The following is a 19891-nucleotide window of genomic DNA, read 5'->3' as shown; positions in this document are numbered from 1 at the left end:
ATGTTTCCAAAACATAGTTATTCACAGAACATTTGTTTTTGTTTTGTTGTTGTTGTTGTTTTGTTTATTGTTTTTTGTTCTCTTGTTGTTTTGTGGGAGTTTTTTGTTTTGTTTTGTTTTGTTTTGCTGTCCAGCTCTTAGCATCTTGCAATATTGCTTTCCCTGGAACACCAGCTTGCCAAATGAGGCAAAGAGTATGTACTCAATAGATACTTGATGGTATGCTTTTTGCTAAAAAAAAAAAAAAAAAAAAAAAAAAAAAAAAATCATTGGCATCTTCCTGAATGGCGAATCAGGTCATTATTTTATATTGATTTCATTTGAATGGAATCCTGGCTATATAAGCTTTTCAAAATCAATCACGTTTTTGGTTTGTTGTTGCTAACAGCCCTTCTCTTTCCCACTTAAGTCATTGCCAGAAAGCTCTGTCATAGCACAAAATAATATTTCAATAACTCTTCTTGTCATCAGATCAAGGAAGCGTTCCTCTTTTGAGAAGGTAATTTTTTGAATAAATACATTTATTCCTTTGTCAGGACCATCAATTTTCATTAAAAACAAAAGTTTATTATCAAACTAAATCCCAATCACTTCATTTTCCCAGCAAGATTCCTCCGCCTTCCTCCTAACACATCAATTTCCCTTTTTCCCTAATCTATACTCAAGAACACAGGAGTTCTAGTCATATCTCAAAATATGAGCCACACCAGGGATGCCGACGAGTCAGAAGTGCCTCTTTCAAGTTCCTCTCATGACCACCAACCCTCACCAGCAACACTAAATGAGACTAAGGCTAGCAGCATCCAGACCTTACTCTTGGGCTGTGACCACTTAATTCGACAAATACTTACCGACCATCTACTATATGCCAAGAATACAATAGTGGATGAAACATATAGACCCTCATGGGGCCCACATTCTATGAGGGAAACAGACAACAAACTAAATAAATAAGTAAAATATATGGATTATTAGATTTATAAGTGATAGAAGTTTTTGTTTATTTGGTTTTTTTTAAATCAGCAGGGTAGAGGGATATAAAATGTCATGGATAGGAGTCTGGAAATTTTTAAAGAGTGGTCAATAAAAGCCTTAATGCAAAGGTGCCCTTTGAGTAAGTGATGAGACAGAAAAGGAGCAAGCAGATACCCAGGAAAAGGGAGATGCCCAAAGCCCTGAGGTAGAGTATGTTTGGCCTGTGACTAGAGCTAAAAAAATGAAAACAAAAACAAAAACAAAACAAACAAACAAACAAAACAATGGGGTTGTGGTAGAAGAGGAGATCAGAGAGGTAACAAACCAGGTTATGTGGGGATTTACAGGTTATCAGAAGGACTTTAACTTATTCTCTAAGGTATATAGGAAGCCATAGGTGATTTTTGAGCACAAAAATAAAGTGCCCTCATTTCTATTGTAATGAGATTACTTTGGCTGCTATAGTAAGAATAGATTCAGTGAAGTGAGAGTAGAAAGAAGTAGGAGGTCAATTCAAAAGCTAGTTCCTTCTAATCCATGCATTAAAGAGACAATGGTAGCTTTAACCAGAGCACTGGCAGTAGGACATCTGTGAGAAACGGATAACTCCAAGGTTTGGGCGATTCTTAACTCTTACTATGGCAGATGTTTTGAATAATATATTTACTGAGAAGGTCAGTCACCTTGTCATATTACCCATTTAAATGTGAACTTCTTTGAAATGCTTTTTTATATCCTTCTGCTATTGTACTGGATACAAATCTTCTCCTCAGATCCCCTGGGTTATACTATCTGTCTCTTAGACCCCACTAACACCCTGGGGGTCCAGCTGGTCACCAGCCTCACATGTGTCAGGCCATCCCCCTTGGTCACTGCTGTGCTAGGCTGACCAGCTGGATGTTCAGAGTTTTTGAATCCTTTGTCAGTTTCAGACTAGAACGAAACAATGAGGGGCATGAGAACCGGCATGTAGAACAGCCAGTAAAGTGGTCTAATGACACAGGTGAAAGCTTACTGCCTATTGGGCATGCTCTGACCAATAGGAAAGAAAACACAGAACCGCGCTAGGCAGATACCTCCCCTCCAGCTTCCCTCCCACGGACTTCTCCATCGCTAAATCCTCCTTGTCACTCATTTGAGAAGTTCCTTATGCTGAGTAAATACACCTGCCACATCACTTTGGATCGCAGGGCATCTTGCCTTGCTTCTCTTCCTTTAATCCTCACCCTTGTAACCTGAGCTGGAGCCTCATAAATAAAGCATCAGCACTTTAATCCTGCCTCAGACTCCACTTTCCTGGGAAAGTGGACCAAGAGAGCCATCAATGTGTCAGGCTTCTTTGAAGATGATGATGATGATGATGATGGTGATGATGTTTACATTATCATTACAAATAACTTCTCCAGCTGTGATCCATTGTCTTTGGTAGCTTCTGCCATTTTCAAAATTTTCATTTTTATGTAGCCAAAAGTTCTTTGCTAGTTTCTAGATTTCCTGGCTTGATTAGAAAGGTCTCCACAGGAGCACCTCAGTGGCTCAGTCGGTTGAGCATTCGACTATTGGTTTCGGCTCAGGTCATGATCTCGCAGTTTGTGTGTTCAAGCCCCACATTGGGCTCTGTGCTGACAACACACAATGCAAAGCCTGCTTGGGATTCTCTCTCTCTCCCTCTCTCTCTACCCCTCCCCTTGCTCTCTCAATCCCTCTCTCAAAATAAATAAATAAACTTATAAAAAAAAAAAAAGGTCTCCACAACCTGTATGTTACCACATGAACTATTAATTTTCTTCTTGATTTTTTTTTAATTTTTCAAATGTTTATTTATTTTTGAGAGAGAGACAGAGAGAGAGAGACAGAAAGTGAGCAGGAGAGGGGCAGGAAGAGAGGGAGGCACAGAATCCAAAGCAGGCTCCAGGCTCTGAGGTGTCAGCACAGAGCTCGAGGAGGAGCTTGAACCCATGAACTGCAAGATCATGGCCTGAGCCAAAGTGGGATGCTTAACCAACTGAGCCACCCAGGTGCCCCTAGAATTTTATTTTTAAATTTAAGCCTTTTGCTCAACTGAAATTAATTTTACACACTTTTAAAGTAATGGTACCCATTTATTGTGATTTCCAGATGTGTGGGAACAACTTATTAAATAAATCATCATTTTTATAATGAAATAGGGGCGCCTGGGTGGCTCAGTCGGTTAAGCGTCCGACTTCGGCTCAGGTCACGATCTCGCGGTCCGTGAGTTCGAGCCCCGCGTCGTGCTCTGGGCTGATGGCTCAGATCCTGGAGCCTGCTTCCGATTCTGTGTCTCCCTCTCTCTCTGCCCCTCCCCCGTTCATGCTGTCTCTCTCTGTCTCAAAAATAAATAAACGTTAAAATATATATATATATATATAATGAAATAAAATGCCAGCTTTATCATATGTTAAGTTTCCATATATACTGAGAACTACTTCAGAATACCTATCCTAGTTTATATGTCTATTCCCAACCATTTTTGTTGTTATTAGAGTTGTCTTATGGTGTTTTGGTACTTGGTAAGGAAAATGGCTCTTCACTATTTCTCCTTTTCATATTTTAATTTTTTTCTCAGATACTGATTTTTCCAAACCTTGAACTTCTTAAACTCCAAAAATAAGTTGTAATTTTAAATGAAATTTCCCTCAGTTTATATATTATGAATAGGATATTAGTTCTCTGTGTTTACGTCTTGTTTTGTATCTTTCAATATTATTTTGTAATTTCATTTATATGTATTGTGTGATTTCCTTGCTTAAAATTATACCTAAGCATTTTGGTTTTTGTCATTCCCAAAACTAAGAAATTTTTACTATTTCCATCTTTAAATAGCCATTAATGGTATAAAAATTTAATATTTTTCTTTTTGTTAAGATTCTGTTTTTAAGCAATCTCTGCACCCAACGTGGGGCTCGAACTCACAACCCTGAGATCAAGAGTCACATGCTCCACTGACTGAGCCAGCTAGGCACTCCTTAATATTTTTCTTATAACCTGGCTCTCTATAAAGTTTCCTTACCAATTCTAGTCACTTTTACTAGCATATCTTGGGGTTTCTAGTTACAGAAGAAGTATCTTCAAAAATAACCCAATAGCCTTACTTTTTATAATAGTTATTGTTATTATTATATTTTCTATATTTTATACTTTGACTTTTCACATTTACTTTAACCAACAAGAAAATATTAAATAATAACAGCAATAGAAGACATCCTCTTTTCTATCCTGATTTCAGTGGATATAGATTAGTGTTTTACTATTTTGGCTGAACCTAGGATGATGTTTGCTATCAGTTTTAGTAAGTAGTCTTTATAATAATGTGGTGTTTCCCTTTTATTCCTATTTGGCTTAATTGTTTTATTAGGGATGGCTGTTACGTTTGTCAAAAACTTTTTCAATAAATGTATGAATTTTTCTCATTTAGTTTATTGAATCAGGAAATTAGATTAATAGTTTCCTGGATATCCGATCCATCCTTATATTCCTAGAATTAAACCTAGTTGGTCACAATGATGTGGGAAACAAAGGCAAAAGGAAAAAATTAAATTTCCTTACAACTTACAGCCCACTGACAAGTCCTTGAGACAGGCAGAGTGACCCTCTAGGAACTCAACTGCCTCAATGTTAATACTTTGCTAAGGACAAAAGGCAATCTTAGCTTAACATCATCCCAACCTCCAGGATCCTGTAAGTCTTCTTTACCACATAAAAAAATTCCTTTGGAAACTTCCTTTACCCCTGCCCCCAAGATATATATTAGCAATCATCCCCCAAGCATATGGCCCACTGATATACATCTAAGGGGCCTCATCATGATTGAGTTTTTACTAAACAGTAATAAATGACAGTTTCCTAGCAGCAGCTAGCCCCTCAATGTCCTGGAAACCTTGCTTCCAAAATTCCTTAGAGCTGTCTGCTATCTCTAACCCTTCCCAATATTTAAAGTATATAATCAATTGCTCCTCATAATCCCAGTGCAGCTCTTTCTGCCCAGAGGTCCTGTCCCCGTGCGTTAATAAAACAACCTATTTGCACCAAAGACGTCTTAAGGATTCTTTCTTGACCATTCACATCAATAGTGCATATTTTTTTCATATGTTACTATACTGCTGGATTCTACCTGGTTAACATTTTGAGTAACTCGGTTTAAAATGCAAATTTTTAAAAAATAATCACTAGAATAAACTATAAGAAACCCATTTAAACCCAAGAGTTTTCACCAATATGTTTAGAGGTAAAATAAAATGAGACACAACCTACAAGAACAAATTCATATGACTATATTTATGACAGAGGGAAAAAGTCCACAATAGAGAATGTAGTTTTCACACAGAGTTCAGAGAAGAATGATATCAGTGGTTCTCAAACTTCAGCATGGATCAAAATCACTCGCCAGACTTGTTAAAATGCAGACTGGCAGGTCCTGCCTCCCAAAGTTTCTCATTCTGTACATCTGGGGAGATGCCTAAGAATCTGCCTTTCTAACAAGTTCCCACATGATGCCGATGTTGCCGCAGCTCCAGGGACTACACTGGGAGAACTCCTGCAGTGGCTCCCTGGAAGCTTTCAACTTTCCAATTGCTTAAACTTTGAACTTCAGCCCCCAACATCTGAAAACCGGAGATAACCATCATTCCTCTGAAGATGACTGTGAGAAATAATCTAGGAATTATTGGAGGAAATAGCGTTTAAACAGAGCCTGGCACATGGCACACATTAAATAAATGTTAGTTATTTCTCACTAAGAAAGTAAAGAACTAAAGAATAAAGAGGAAGAGGAAGAGGGGAGAAGAACTAAGAAGAAGGAAGATGAACACAATCCCCAAAACTTGTGAACTACTGCCATTTTATGTCAATATCTAACATAGGAATTAATGGCAGAAAGAACTGAATTAATGGGGCGCCTGGGTGGCTCAGGCGGTTAAGCATCTAACTGGATTTCAGCTCAGGTCATGATCTCACACTTCATGAGTTCAAGCCCCAGGTTGGGCTCTGTGCCTGGCAGTGCAGAGCCTGCTTGGGATTCTCTCTCCCTCTCTCTCTCTCTCTGCCCGCCCCCCCCCCAACACTATAAATAAATAAATAAATAAATAAATAAATAAGTAAACAAACAAACAAACTTTTTTAAGAAGTTTAAAAGAAAGAATTCAATTAAGAAGAAGAGTATAGTCATCCCTGTACGAGGTGATGATAAAACATATCATAAGGACTTTCAGCACTGATTCCTAAATTCCCTGAAAAGAAAAATAAATCTTATTTTAAATTTGACATTAGGTATTATTCCACTTTAAAATTTCTGCTAAGTTACTTTCCACATATAGCTTGATATTACGTAATGACATATGGAGCTATATGTAGATAATACTCTTCTTTACAGATCTTAAAATATCTCTAAAGAGATAATACTCCTTAAGTACCTTAAAATAGCCAAATATTAAAATATTTAAGGTATTTTATAAAATTTCCTGTATATCTTGATGGTTGAGTCAACTTAAAAATGAAGTAACTCAGATTTATTTCATAGATACTAAACATTTGGAAGTGTACCTTAATAAAAAAAAATTCATTTAGATTTTTAATTAGGAATTGAACAGGCACCTGTAGGATGTTATATAGAAGCTCATCTGATTTACTTTTATGGGAAACCTTTGGGGGTTAGGGAATGTGACTGCTGGAGTCAATTTCTACCATGTTGTGCCTTGACAACAAAAGATGTCTTTGTATCATGAGGTCTTCCAGAGAAGAGGCCCTCCTCTGGAGGCGCAGCCCTGGCAGGAGCTGGGAAACAGATTTCTCTCCCATATCTCTTTCCCTGCTTTGCACACTCAGCGTGGCCACTCCTTCTCTCTCTCTCTCTCTCTCTCTCTCTCTCTCTCTCTCTCTCACACACACACACACACACACACACACACACACACACACACACCATCCCTCCTCAGGCATAGTCAGGGGCAGGCATGTGTCCCACCCTGAACTCAGGAACATTAAATGAAAGTTTGCATACCCAGTGTTAAAGCTCCCAGACTCCAGGTCCACTTGGCTTCCAACGTAATGGATGTATAAGCAAATATATTTGCATATACAAGCAAATCTCCCATCAGGTGAATGAAAGAACCTTCTTTGGGGAGTGTGAGCTGCCCAGGAGAAAAGATTTAAAGATACAAAGCTACTTTTTTTGGAATTTACTTGGCTATAATCAATGTTAACTCTTTAGAGTATATCCTATTGAATACCTTTGCTATTAACCTATATATCATCACACCTATAGAATTAGATATTCTCCTCCTATGTATTTTAAAAGATATCACAGTCTACAGCTGTTTTAGGATCTGCTTTTCTACTTAATGTACTGTGCACATTTTCACATGATGTTAAATATTACATAATATTATTTTAAGTGGCTACATCAACAAACCCCACCTCAGCCTCGCACACACACACAGAGCTTTTTAGTGATCTTAGGCAATAAAGAAATAGAAGGGTAATTACAGAAGGAAATAGGACATTCTAAATGAGAGCAGTTGAAGAGTTGAAAGATTAAGAGTTAAATAGCTGAAGGAGAAGAAGAGAGAGAGGTTAAAATAAAGGATAACAGGGGAGAACTAGTTAAGCTATCCAGAAAGCACTTAATAGACTGACATCAGCCTCAAACCACAGGTGGCCAGCTTGGCCACTCCCTTGGCCACAAGAAAGAAAGTGGACCTGGGCTGCAGAGAGAGAAGGACAGAGAGAGGGAGAGAGAGAACTGGCAACTTGATTAAGCCCTAGATCTATCCATGACTGATGCTACAAAACCATGAGAATTTTTGCCAGTCACATGAGCACAGAAATTCCTCTTGGAGCTTAAAATGATTTGAGTGGAGTTGCTGTCATTTGCAATGAAAATACACCTTGTCCTTTAATTAAACATCAACTTCTCTATCTCTAAACAAACTAGGAAGACTTTCAAATACACAACACACCTATCAAATTCATCATTATTTAGAGTAATGGTAAATATTGGGTAAAATAATTCATGACTTATTCCTCAGAACACTAATTTCTCTCACTAAGGCAGACAACTATTAGAACCAAAAAGCTCAATTCCCTCTTCCATCCCACTTTATTAAATAACATGTAATATGTGGCCATATTTTCCATTTTCGCAAAGGCTAAATTGCTCTTCTTAAAGTGCAAGTTGATTGTAGTTTCATACTTTAACATTGTGAATTCAGAAGTAGAATAAATAGCACTAACAAGTATCTTTTAGTCTCTCTGAAAGCAAAAGGACTGCTAAATAGTCTATCTTTAAGAGGATCAGAAGTGCCAGGGGCTCCTTGAAATGTATGCGCTGGGAGACGCAAGGATGATAAATCATCTCCATATCAGAGCTGCTCATCTTCCTGCTGAGTCACACTGAAGAGGGGCCCAAAATTCTGTCACACAGCTTCCTGTTCTTTTCTTACAGGTTATCTCACACTATTAGGACCTTACCAAAGCCAAAGGTTCACGAAGTGATGAAGTGCAAGACAAAGAAAGTAAAAAATATACATTTAGTCCTAAAGCCCTCACATAGTAAGATATCCACAGCCAACAAACATTGCCATTGCCTGACAATCCCAGTTTTAAAAAAAAACAAAAAAACAAAAAAACAAAAAATGACCGTAGTCTCTCTACATGAAATATGATGCAAAAGCATCCCCAGCAGAGAAGCTGGGTTAATTTTAACCAAGTGGGCTTCAGCCAAGGGCATCGCTCATCCTTGCTCTTAGGTCAAAGGGAGCCAGCCCCAAATGCTTCTCACATTTCCGTCTTTCCACTAAGGTTTAGGAAAAGAAATAAACGTAAGGAAGATGTGTGTTTTCAGGAAGGTACACCTGAATTTAATAAGCTATTTATCTCAGACTAAGGCCCCATATATCTATTAACTGTAAATGTGGCCCCTATAACTTTGCTGGTCAAGATGTGACACAAACCAGCAACATGAACAAGACCCGAGAGCATGTTGGAAACGCAGAGCCTCAGGTCCGACTGTGGATGTCCTGAATCAAAAACCAGATCTTAACAAGCTCCCAAGGTGATTTGTGTGCACGTTCAAGTTTAAAAAGCCTGGCTCTTTAAGGAGCAAATCACCGAAATTTCTTAGAAATATTATTTTGTCCCCACAAAGCAACTCATCGAAAATTGTATATATCGATACTCATTTTAAGATCACAAAATTAATGAAACTAAATGGCATACTCTTTAGAGATTCAAACTTATGTGATAAAAAGTATAAATTAAAAAGCAATTTAGGACACCCAGTACCCCGGAGGGGGGTGGGGGGTAGAAACCAAAGACCAGAAGAGGTTGAGACCAAATAGGTAAGGAGTTCAAGGTAAGACACTAGGATGCAATAGTATCGTGGATTCACAGATGTTCCTGTTCTTATGCTACATGTATTTTGTATATTCAGACATGACATAATAAGCATTTTCAAAAGTGAGGAAACATAACCTCAACTGGAATAAAAATAATGTTTTATAGTCATAAAATAACAGCTTTTGCATAGGCCAAGTATATAGAGAATTGAAAAGGACTGACTTAGCAGCCTTGTAGGGCATCATTAAGGAAGAAGAACAATGAAATAATCCAGATGGGTCATAAAGAATGCTTTATTACTTAAGAGTGGAAAGGTAACAACAAATACATACATAAACAGATAGATCAAGCATTTGTTTGCATTTTTCTTCAGAGAGGAAAAAAAAACCCACCCTGCATCACCAGCATCTCTCTGAAACATGAGAAGCAAATGGTGAGTCTGGGACAACAGATGCTTGGAGTGCAGTGAGGAGGAGATATTCAAGAGATGCTGAGCCAGGTTATCCATCAGGGACTTTCGGAACTAGGGACAGATGTGGACTGAATGGATTTTCCAGCCAACAATGATGCCCTCAGGTAACCAGGCATGTGTTCCTTATTTGCAATTTTGCATTAAACAATAACATATTTTAAAAATTCATGCTCACAACAACACTTTGTATAAACCTTGAATTCTAACGCTCTGCTTGTAAGGAAAGAAACATGAATGTGCAAACATGTGGTCTCGGATTTCCATGATCCTAACTGGCACATTGCGTCATACACTTGCTTTCACGTCTGGTGCCTGATGAGAAAGTGAATCTTCAAACAATGGAGGACATGTTTCTCATTAAAACTTTATGTGAGAATTGACATATTCTTTAACATACATAGAGCACCCTAATCCTAACAATGAGAGGTGGAGGGGAAACAATAGAAAACGTACTCAAAAGCTGTAGGTTTGATTCTTGGCATCCCATTGACTGGGGAAGAACAACCTTGGGTAAGTTAGCTCACCCCAGTAACCCTCATGCTTTCCTCATTGGTTAACTAAGCAAACCAAGCTTTTTTGAACATGTGGACACAGACATAGATGTATCTCCTGAAACATCTTCCCTGGTCTCCATCTACTTCACTATTTCTTGACTTCTTGGATATTGACCTTCATCTGCTATTGGTTTGTGCTTCTGCCAAAGCATGTTCAGCTAGACTTCTGGCCATCTGACTTGGCTGGGCTTCCTGACCACTGACTTTCTCTTTCTCCCAGAGGATACTGACTCCAGAGGAGCCATCTCGTCCTTCCTTCCACCCCTACTTAGCGTATCTCACCTATGCATGACTGAGGATTCATGGCATGTCTTATTCCCATTATTGCAGACCAAAGTAGACATGAGGTATGAAGGTGTTTTGAAGAGTTCAGAAGAGTTACTGAGAATAATTGGGAAATGAAAATACAGCAGAGGTTAACCTGTCAAAAATATTCATAAAATTGATTAAATTATTTCCCCAACTATGCCAGAACTTTAGACTTTCACCCAAGTATTATCACAACCAGAGGTCCTAGGTCCAGATGTGTCACCAAGTAGACCCACTGGAAGAGTCTTATTGTAAATTTTCTTAAGCTTTTCCTGCGGCATTGATTAGATATGATCTTAATTTTCTTGAGCCCAGCACACAGGTATGCAAAATATGATGACCATAATTACTGGAAGGAAGGAAGTTGAAAAGAACTCACAGCCCTTAGTGACCTTGGAGAGAGTCCAATCTAACTCCCCTACTTTCCATTTTTTAACATATGCCTACGATCATATAACTAACTACTATCAGAACCAGAACTAGAACGCAGGTCTCAGTGTAAAAATAATTCCTGTAATTTTATGATGTCTGATAATACTTCTGAATGCAGGTAACTTAACAACTTCAGGCTGGTGACACTGTGCCATTTTTAAAGCCGCCAGGCCAAAAATTCCACAACAGCCCTCAGAATCCTGTGGTAGTGCCAGTGTGATATTTCTACTGGCCTTTCTCCTCATGGTTCTCTAAATCAGTCCTATTCCAATTTTAACTTTTCTCTCTTGTTGGAACTGACGAAAAGCATGCACATTTGTTTTTACTCCTCACCACAGCAATACTCAGATTTATGAAAAATTGCCTGGGTTTGTTGTTGTTCTTGCTGTTGTTTGTTTTGTTTTGTTTTTTCGTCACAGAGCCCAAGGCATTAACCATCGTTAGAGACCTAAGTTCCTGTTGCTGTGCTATGCTAGAGTATGCTAAATAGAGCTGCCCTTAAGAGGAGCAACACCTTCAGAAACCAATACCTATAATTCAGAGTACCTGTTTTTGTTACTTTGATTGGAATCATATATCGAAACCACCCATTTGTTTTTAAAGATATGGTATCTGAATATGTGTGGTTCATCTCTCTGGAATGTCAGTCACATAGACCTATTGTTCTATCTCAATATTAGCTATTACTCCAGAAAATGACTATCATATTGAAGTATACCAGCATAAATTTCGTTTAGGCCTCAAAAGCTCTTTCCAGATAAACTACACTAGACCTAGACTCCAGATTACTCTCTAGCCGAACATACATCCAGCAGGTTTTGTGTTATGTGATACAAGACAGACAAAAACATAATTCACTTTGTATTGATTACAAAATATATACTCTCTCACCACTCTTTTTTTGTCCAAGCAATTTAGTAGAAATCTGCTTTTCTGTTTCATTTGTTGTTGAATGGAACACATCCTGAATTTGTCATCTCTTCTTTCTCTACAAGGAGTCTTTCATGTTAAAGGTAATCAATCAATTGGTTTACAATAGAATGCCTGATATACTGCAGTTACACATCACTTCATTGATAGGAATAATAAACCTAAAATGGAGAAATGGTAGACATGTTTTAAATGAACAGGGAAAAAAAGAAGGTTTCATTGGCAATCTTTTGGAAAATATATCATCAAAAAACTAGAATATATGGCCAGGAAGAAATGGTTCATTTCTTGAAGAACAAATATTTCATCACAGCCATTAACCACCAGGTAAGAGACATGTCAAAAAAGAAAATTTCAGTGACACATCACCTTTCCAGAACCATCCAGGAGCTAATACTGTGCACAAAACAAGCTTTGTGTTGACAGACAATAAGAACCTGCCAGTGTAATATGTTGCCAAGCTACTGATTGAGGGCACCAAGGCAAAGAACTGACACACTCAGAAGCTATGTCCACATACAATTAAAGCCACAAAGGCAGATATTCGCAACATTTTAGGGAGTTGTGATTCCCTGCCATTTTTAATACAATATAACCATTTTCTAAAATGTATTGGATCTCTTATAAAAATTAAGTCTGAGTAGTCTTTAAAAATTGAGTTAAAATAGCACAGAAATACGGTTTTATGAGGTGACACAGAGAAGAAACCCCTAAGCACCAAACAACTGCAGGCACAATTAAGAATTTCCAACCACTGCCAAATCATGCCTAACACAGAATAAAAGAAACATACTGATTGAATGCCAATGACTACCCTTTTTATGTGATATTCCAAAGAACAAAAAGGAGTTATGAGATAAAGAAGGCAAGAAAGAAGAAAGGGGAACAAAGCAAGGAAGAAAGTAGATTGGCAGCTAACAGAAGCAGCAGAATTCAATCAGCAGGGATGGCCTGGCTGGGGTCTAGATAAATCTACTCGGCTTTTAGATCTCATTTTGCCAATTTCCTTTTTGAAACAAACCTTTTCTGGTTCCTCTAAACAAGATTAAGTTTTCCTCATAATACTTTCAGGTTACTGTCAAACACTCTGAAACTTACCCTTGGTATCACTCATAATTTGTATAATTATTAGTCTAATGTTTCTACTCCCCTGTCCCTCAATTACAAGCTCTGTAATGGTAGAGACTATATGTCCATATCCACAGTGACTAGCATATGGTATATATATGTTCAATAAATATTAGAATAAATGAATTAAATATAATCATTAATGTAAATATTTGAAGAGGCAGCATAATGATCAAAGGCATAATCTGGAGCCTGACTGCCTGGATTTGAATTCGGTTTCTGCCATTCATTATTCATACAAACTCTGGAAAGTTTCTTAGCCTCTCTGTGACTTTGTTTCCTCAGTTCAAAATAAGGCTAATAATGACACTCTCCTCAGAGGGTTATGGAAATTAAATACATCAATGTTTATAAACTGGTTAGAACAGTATAAATATTCATAAAAATATTTGTTAAACAAATATTTGAATGTTAATAAAACACATATTTGCTTGTAAACAATAAGAATTAAATTTTTAGATACATTAACTATGAATCCAAATTTGGTATTCCCAAGTATAATAGACTATCGACATGACATGTTCTAGCCAACATAACTGTAAGAGCAAAAGTAAAATTTCCCCACTGGGGTTTTAAATAATATGTTAAAAGTTACCTAACTTGTTAAAACACCTAAACAATAATAAGTAATACCTATAAAAAGTCATAAAGGTGGATGACAGAATGACATCAGCAATAATAGCAGAGTAAGAACCTCTGAAAATTCTTTCCTCTATAAAAGCAATAAAAAAAAACCTGGCAAAAATAGTCAAAGATAACTTTCTCAGAACTTTGCAAAGTAACCAAATTCTTGCAAGGACCCAGAGGGCATTTATGTAAGAAAGCCAAGTATCAGTAAGAACTTTGTGGCATTTAGACTTGCCATGCCTTGCCCTCCAGCTCACAGCTAGGTTGCAAATCAGCAGCCTGAAACCCACCTTTGGAAACAATGGAGCTTCCTCTTTTTCTATCTGCTGTGAAAGGCAACTGCATAAAGCCATGACTATAAATCTGTGTTAATGGGCACATAATGCGAGTGTACATATATATACATCAAGATATATAGATATATACACATACACACACATATATACATATATATACATATATACATGTGTATATGTACATATATGCATACATATACACGTATATATACATATATATACATATATGTGTGTGTGTGTGTGTGTGTATTACTGAAAGCAGCACAAAGGAGGGAGTGGAAAATGGAGCTATGTAGGAGGAAAGTTGTTTTACAATACCGAAATTAAATTGGTATTGATCCAAACTAGACTGTTATAAATTATGATGTAAATTGAATCCTCAGGGCATTCACTAAAAAAAAACCCGAAATTCATAGCAAAATATATAGTAAAAGAAATGACAAGGGCATTAAACTGGGAACCTAGAAAATATCTATTTAACCCAAAAGAAGGCAGTAATGGAGAAAGAGAGAAACAAAAATGACAACACATATAGAAAACTAAACAATCTCCATCTTTAGTGGGAATGTTCATTACATTTACATTTAATAAAATTACTGATATGGTAGGGTTTACACCAAAAGAAAGCAGAAATGACTACACCAATATCAGATAAAATAGATTTTAAGGCAAAAATTGCTACAAGAGACAAGGCAGGATATTTTATAATGATAAGGGGGTCAACCCATCAAGAAAACATACGAAGTTATGAGAAATTATAATATATAAAAAGAAATTATAAACATGTATCAATAACAGAGCCCCAAAATATATGAAAACTAAAACTAACAGGAATGAACAAAACAAAAACTAACAGAAATGAAGGGAAAAACAGGCAATTCAACAATAATAGCTTAATAAGGAAGGCTAATAATAAGTTTAATAATAAGGCTTCCATGTCTCACTTTCAACAATGGAGAGAACAAGTAGACAAAAGGTAAAGAAACAAAATTTTGAACAATATTATAAACAAACTAGACCTAACAGATATCTATAGAACATTCCACACAACAACAGCAGAATCATATTATTTCCAAGTACACAAGGAACATTCTTCAGGATAGACCATATGTTAGGCCATAAAGCAAGTCTCCATAAATTGTAAAGGATTCAAATCATACAAAGTGTATTCTCTGACTACATGAAGTGAAGTAAGTAATACACCTTTACTCACTCTTTAAGGTGGAGACACTCTGAGATAGAGAATCATCCCTACCCAGGGCTTCTGTTCCAGCTACTTCCTTCAGTGGAATGTTTCCCTCCACTCTTCAGCTGATCTAAATTCCATCCACTTATGCTGGGATCTAGGGTTGGCTATAACAGGGACACTCAAAATAACAATGGCTTAAACAAGATATTAATTTCTCTTACACGTAGAATCCTTAGCTGTCATGACAACTCTGATGAGGTTGACAAGGGCTCTTGCTCCTTTCATTTTGTTATCTGCCATATTCACATGACTCCAATATCATGGCCCAAGATGGATGTTCCAGCTTCTCGCTATTTTATCTGTGTCCCATCCAGTAAGACAGACAAAAAGTAATAAGGGGCAGGCATACTTCCTGCTTTAATAGCATGATCTAGAAGCTAAACACACAGTTCTGCTTAGAACCCACTGTACAGAACTTGATCACATGTAGGTGCAAGAGCTGTGAGAGGTGCAGCATTCAGCCAGGAAATCAGTGAAATTAGATAAATTTCACTCCTATCTAAGAAAGGAAGAACAGGTACTGGAGAAAAGTAATAGACTCAGCCACACCACACCGCAAGTCTCCACCCAAGTTCCATGTCCTCCAAGGAGCTCACACTACTCAAGCTTTCCTGCATTTCTGAAATTACTTATCTACAATCAGTTCAGATGACACTTTGAAAGCCAGTTATTCTTGATTGTTTCAGGTATGTCCAATCATTCTGTGCCTCCATTTATATTAGAAGGTCTTTGAAAATAAGATCTGTCCCTTACGCTACTTTTGACTCACTTCTCTGCCTCCATGTACCAGGCACAGTGTTGGAAATATACGAGGCACTCCTATATTATTACTCAGTGGTTAAAACGAAACAGTTAAAATACCTGAAGAACACAAAATTACATTAACATTTCAATAAATGTGTTCTGAAAAGGTATTGCAAATGCTATTGCTGAAATTCAGGAGTAAATTGATAAGTTGTAATTCCTCCAAAATACAGCTAAAATCATTTATAAGGTTTTGAATAAGGTTAGATAACCTATTACTTATATCACTGTAGCTATTTAAAAAAAAAAACCTAAGGTTAAAATTACAGCTGATTCATTTTAGTCACAGCTGATTAATTACAAGTCTTGATAAAATTAAGCAGTTGATGTGAAACTTCAGAAGAAATTATTGATTCTTCTCATGAGAAACAGCCAATTAAAACAGTATGGTGCAAGACTGCTCTAGTTCTTAGTATTCTAATTTTGGATTTTTTCTCTTCATTTTTTTAAACAAAGAACATTATATAAAGACTTCAAATTAGCTCTTGGCTTTTCCTATTCAGTATCAACCACTTACTGAGTGCCAATCATTTTGCTGAACCTTCTTTAAAAAAGAGTTTTGCCAGTGGCATAGCAAATGAAAAGAGATGATGAGATAATCATAGCTAAATCTTATCCGGTGTGCTGCCTTTTCTTCCCTGATGAGAACCCCACATGACATTGTTATGTGGCAAAAGGACATGATGATTCAAACACCAGAACTGTTTCTTTCACACAAACAAAATATGAGAACCCCCAAAAGGTGTGGATTTTGAACAAAAGAAGTTTAGGGTAGATCTTGAATTCCAGATATCCTACTGGCAATTCTACTTTTAGGGGGAAATTGAAATTGATGCTTCTTTTATAAATGGCAGGATTCCAAGGTGGATCTCCTAAGACAGGGTAGCCATGTCCTATATCAAGTGAATATACATTATTGTTTAAGATAAAAATTAAAAAGCATAAAGCTATCCAAATCAGTTTATGCAAATAAAGCTGTTGAAATGTCTGTATAACTCATTTCATTTTCCATTCCCAGAAACTGAGTACTTTTCTCCATAGCTGACCACAGTCTGAACTATTGCTCTGTTTTTCAATTATTATAAAAATGGTATTTTAGTATTAAAAGAAAGTAATTCACCCATTAATCTATCACCTAAATATAACTGTCTTTATATTTACATTCTCTCCCAGCCTTATTCATGTTTTCCCATAGCTATAACTGTAGTATAAACATAATTTTATCTTCTATTTTCTTCACTTAAAATTAAATAGAATTTGTGACATTTTCATGCTGATATATAATCATCATAGTTATGATTTTAGTGGATGTATATATTCCATTTAATTAGTACAATATACTTAATCATCACTCTTTTCCAGGGACTTTTGGAAAATGTCGCCTTTCTGAAGACTTCCGTTTTTCATTTTGTTTAATGTTTATTTTTTAGAGAGAGAGAGAGAGAGAGACAGAGCATGAGTAGGGGAGGGGCAGAGAGAGAGGGACACACAGACGCCAAAGCACGTTCCAAGCTCTGAGCTGTCAGCACAGAGCCCAACAGGGGTGGCGCGGCGTTCGTTGGGAGAGTTTGTTCAAACTCACGAACCGCAAGATCATGACCTGAGCCAAAGTCAGATGCTCAACCGACTGAATCACCCAAATGCCTCAAGACGTCCATTTTTAAAAGATGGCCTTTGCCAAGCACTAGAGGTTCCACATTATAACAGAAATAATAAGAAATACCCAGAAGGACAACATATGATTCCTGATTGCAACTAATTTACAATACAACAGATGAGGTAAAACAAGAGCAGAGGATAAAACTCAACCAGGACTTCACAGGAAAGCTCATTAAGGAAGGTTTCACTAGGCAGATCTCACTCGTGTGAGGCCTGGAAATACAACGACAGAGTGTTTGGAAAGGCAGAGAAATGTAGGGAGAGCATTCCAGAAGGGGGAAAGGTTATTTGACTATGTCAAAACAAGAGCTTTGGCCAGAATGGTGAAATCTGTCCTAGACCGAAGCAGGGTTGGACCTGTAAGTGGACATTTCATCCTTTCTAGTGGTGAGGGTCAGCGGGGTTCAAGGACTGAGCACCAGGTAGATAAATAAATCCACTCTTTTGGCAGTGTGTGCCCAACAGGAGTGAGGAGGGAGGTAAAGACTCATAGGTAATTCCTCCCTTACAAATGTATCCCTAGATTTTTCCCTTCATTGCATAACTTCATTACAATCACACAGGTGTAGCTCACAATATATTTAGGGTACAACTACTAGATGGTCGACATTTTAGATACTAAAACAAGAATAATATCACAACGTGAAAAAATATTCATCATATATTTTTAAGTAGGACACAAAATATATAGTTATAAATAAACCACTACCATATAAACCTAAATATGGACATAAAAATAAAAATGATTATCTTTGGGTCTTGCATTATGACTTGACCTAAGGAAGCAGGTAAGAGGACAGGAAACCTTCTCATGGAGAGTTGCTTCCACCTACCTGGACTCTTCCCTAATTCTTTCCTTTACATTCTGTGGGATCTGTACCTCTTCTTGGGTGAAAAAAACAACAACTTGGCTTTATATCATAAGGCACTTTTCCACATCTGTTGTTTCTTTCATACATTTATGGCAAGTCTCTCAACTATATCTTCTGTGGTTTTCCAATGTCTATGGGTCATCTCCCCTCATTCATAACAGTCCTCTCCTGAGACACTGGACTAGAAGACTCTAGTTACCTGGCCCAGGCAGAGCCATGGGGTATGAGCAGGTACATTAAGAAAAATAAATCCTGAATATTTTCAAATATTAGGCCATAATACCCATACATATTCTTTTTTAATTTTATTGGAAATATGCCTGAAAATATGCCCAGCAATATCAGAGCTAAAATGTAATCTCATTGTCAATTCCAAATTATAAAGCAGTGCTCTCCAAGCACATACCAGCTGGAGGAGCTGGAGTAAGGCATTCCTGTTTACTTCAGGTATCTTCCAGAACTCTCCACCACAGGTTCAGCTCAGGGATGGAGGTAACTGGTGTAACGAGGGAAGCCCTAGGTTGGTCACCATGTATTCGAATTTTCACATGACCAGTCCATCTATGGAGAGAGATAATATTTTGGAAAGGTCTACACTTAGGTACTATGGCCTAAGGTTCTAGAGGAAACATGGGTCTGTGGCAGGAATTACCAAACAATTCAGAAGAACTATACAAGTAAGCTGAGGTTCTGAGCATGGACTCAGCTAGATTTCTCAGGATCACAGCCCTGTCACAGGGTTGAGGATACCGCCCAGAAGCCTTCCAGGTTTAACAGGAGTGCTAATAATGTCTCCTCCAGAGCTGTTCAGAAGCAATCCCTAAGGTCTCTGTTCACCTACCGTTAGTTACAAGGGTGTTCTTTTCTAGTCACCCTATGTACCATGCTTCATTCCACTTTCAACTGCTTCTCTCAAATATAAAGAAAACACAGTGCTGGGAAGCCACTAGCCTCACATTCTCTGACACTCAGCCTGTAGTCTCCCATCCAGTGTTTCTCAAAATGGAATACAAACCACATCTGGGTCAGAATCACTTAGGACATGTTATAGGTGGGGTTATGCGCCTCCCCCCTACCCCCCGACAATTCACATACCAAAGTCCAAAATTCACATGTGAAAGTCTGCCAGTATCTCATAAGGTGACATTATTTGGAAATAGGGCCTTTGCAGATGATTAAGTTAAGATACGGTCAGTAGGATGGGCCTTAGTCCAAATATGACTATGTCCTTA

General features: G+C 37.4%; 1 protein-coding gene across 1 annotated transcript in view; it reads right to left on the bottom strand.

The window, feature by feature from the left end:
* Positions 1-19891, bottom strand: part of LOC128314529 (heparan-sulfate 6-O-sulfotransferase 3-like) — a 363620-nt gene that overhangs the window by 168164 nt on the left and 175565 nt on the right. The window lies entirely within an intron of this gene.

This window comes from Acinonyx jubatus, chromosome A1 (genome assembly GCF_027475565.1).
Source record: "Acinonyx jubatus isolate Ajub_Pintada_27869175 chromosome A1, VMU_Ajub_asm_v1.0, whole genome shotgun sequence".
In the NCBI taxonomy this organism is placed as follows: domain Eukaryota; kingdom Metazoa; phylum Chordata; class Mammalia; order Carnivora; family Felidae; genus Acinonyx; species Acinonyx jubatus.
The sequence above is the reverse complement of the archived record's forward strand: the minus strand, read 5'-3'. Positions and strand labels throughout refer to the sequence as shown.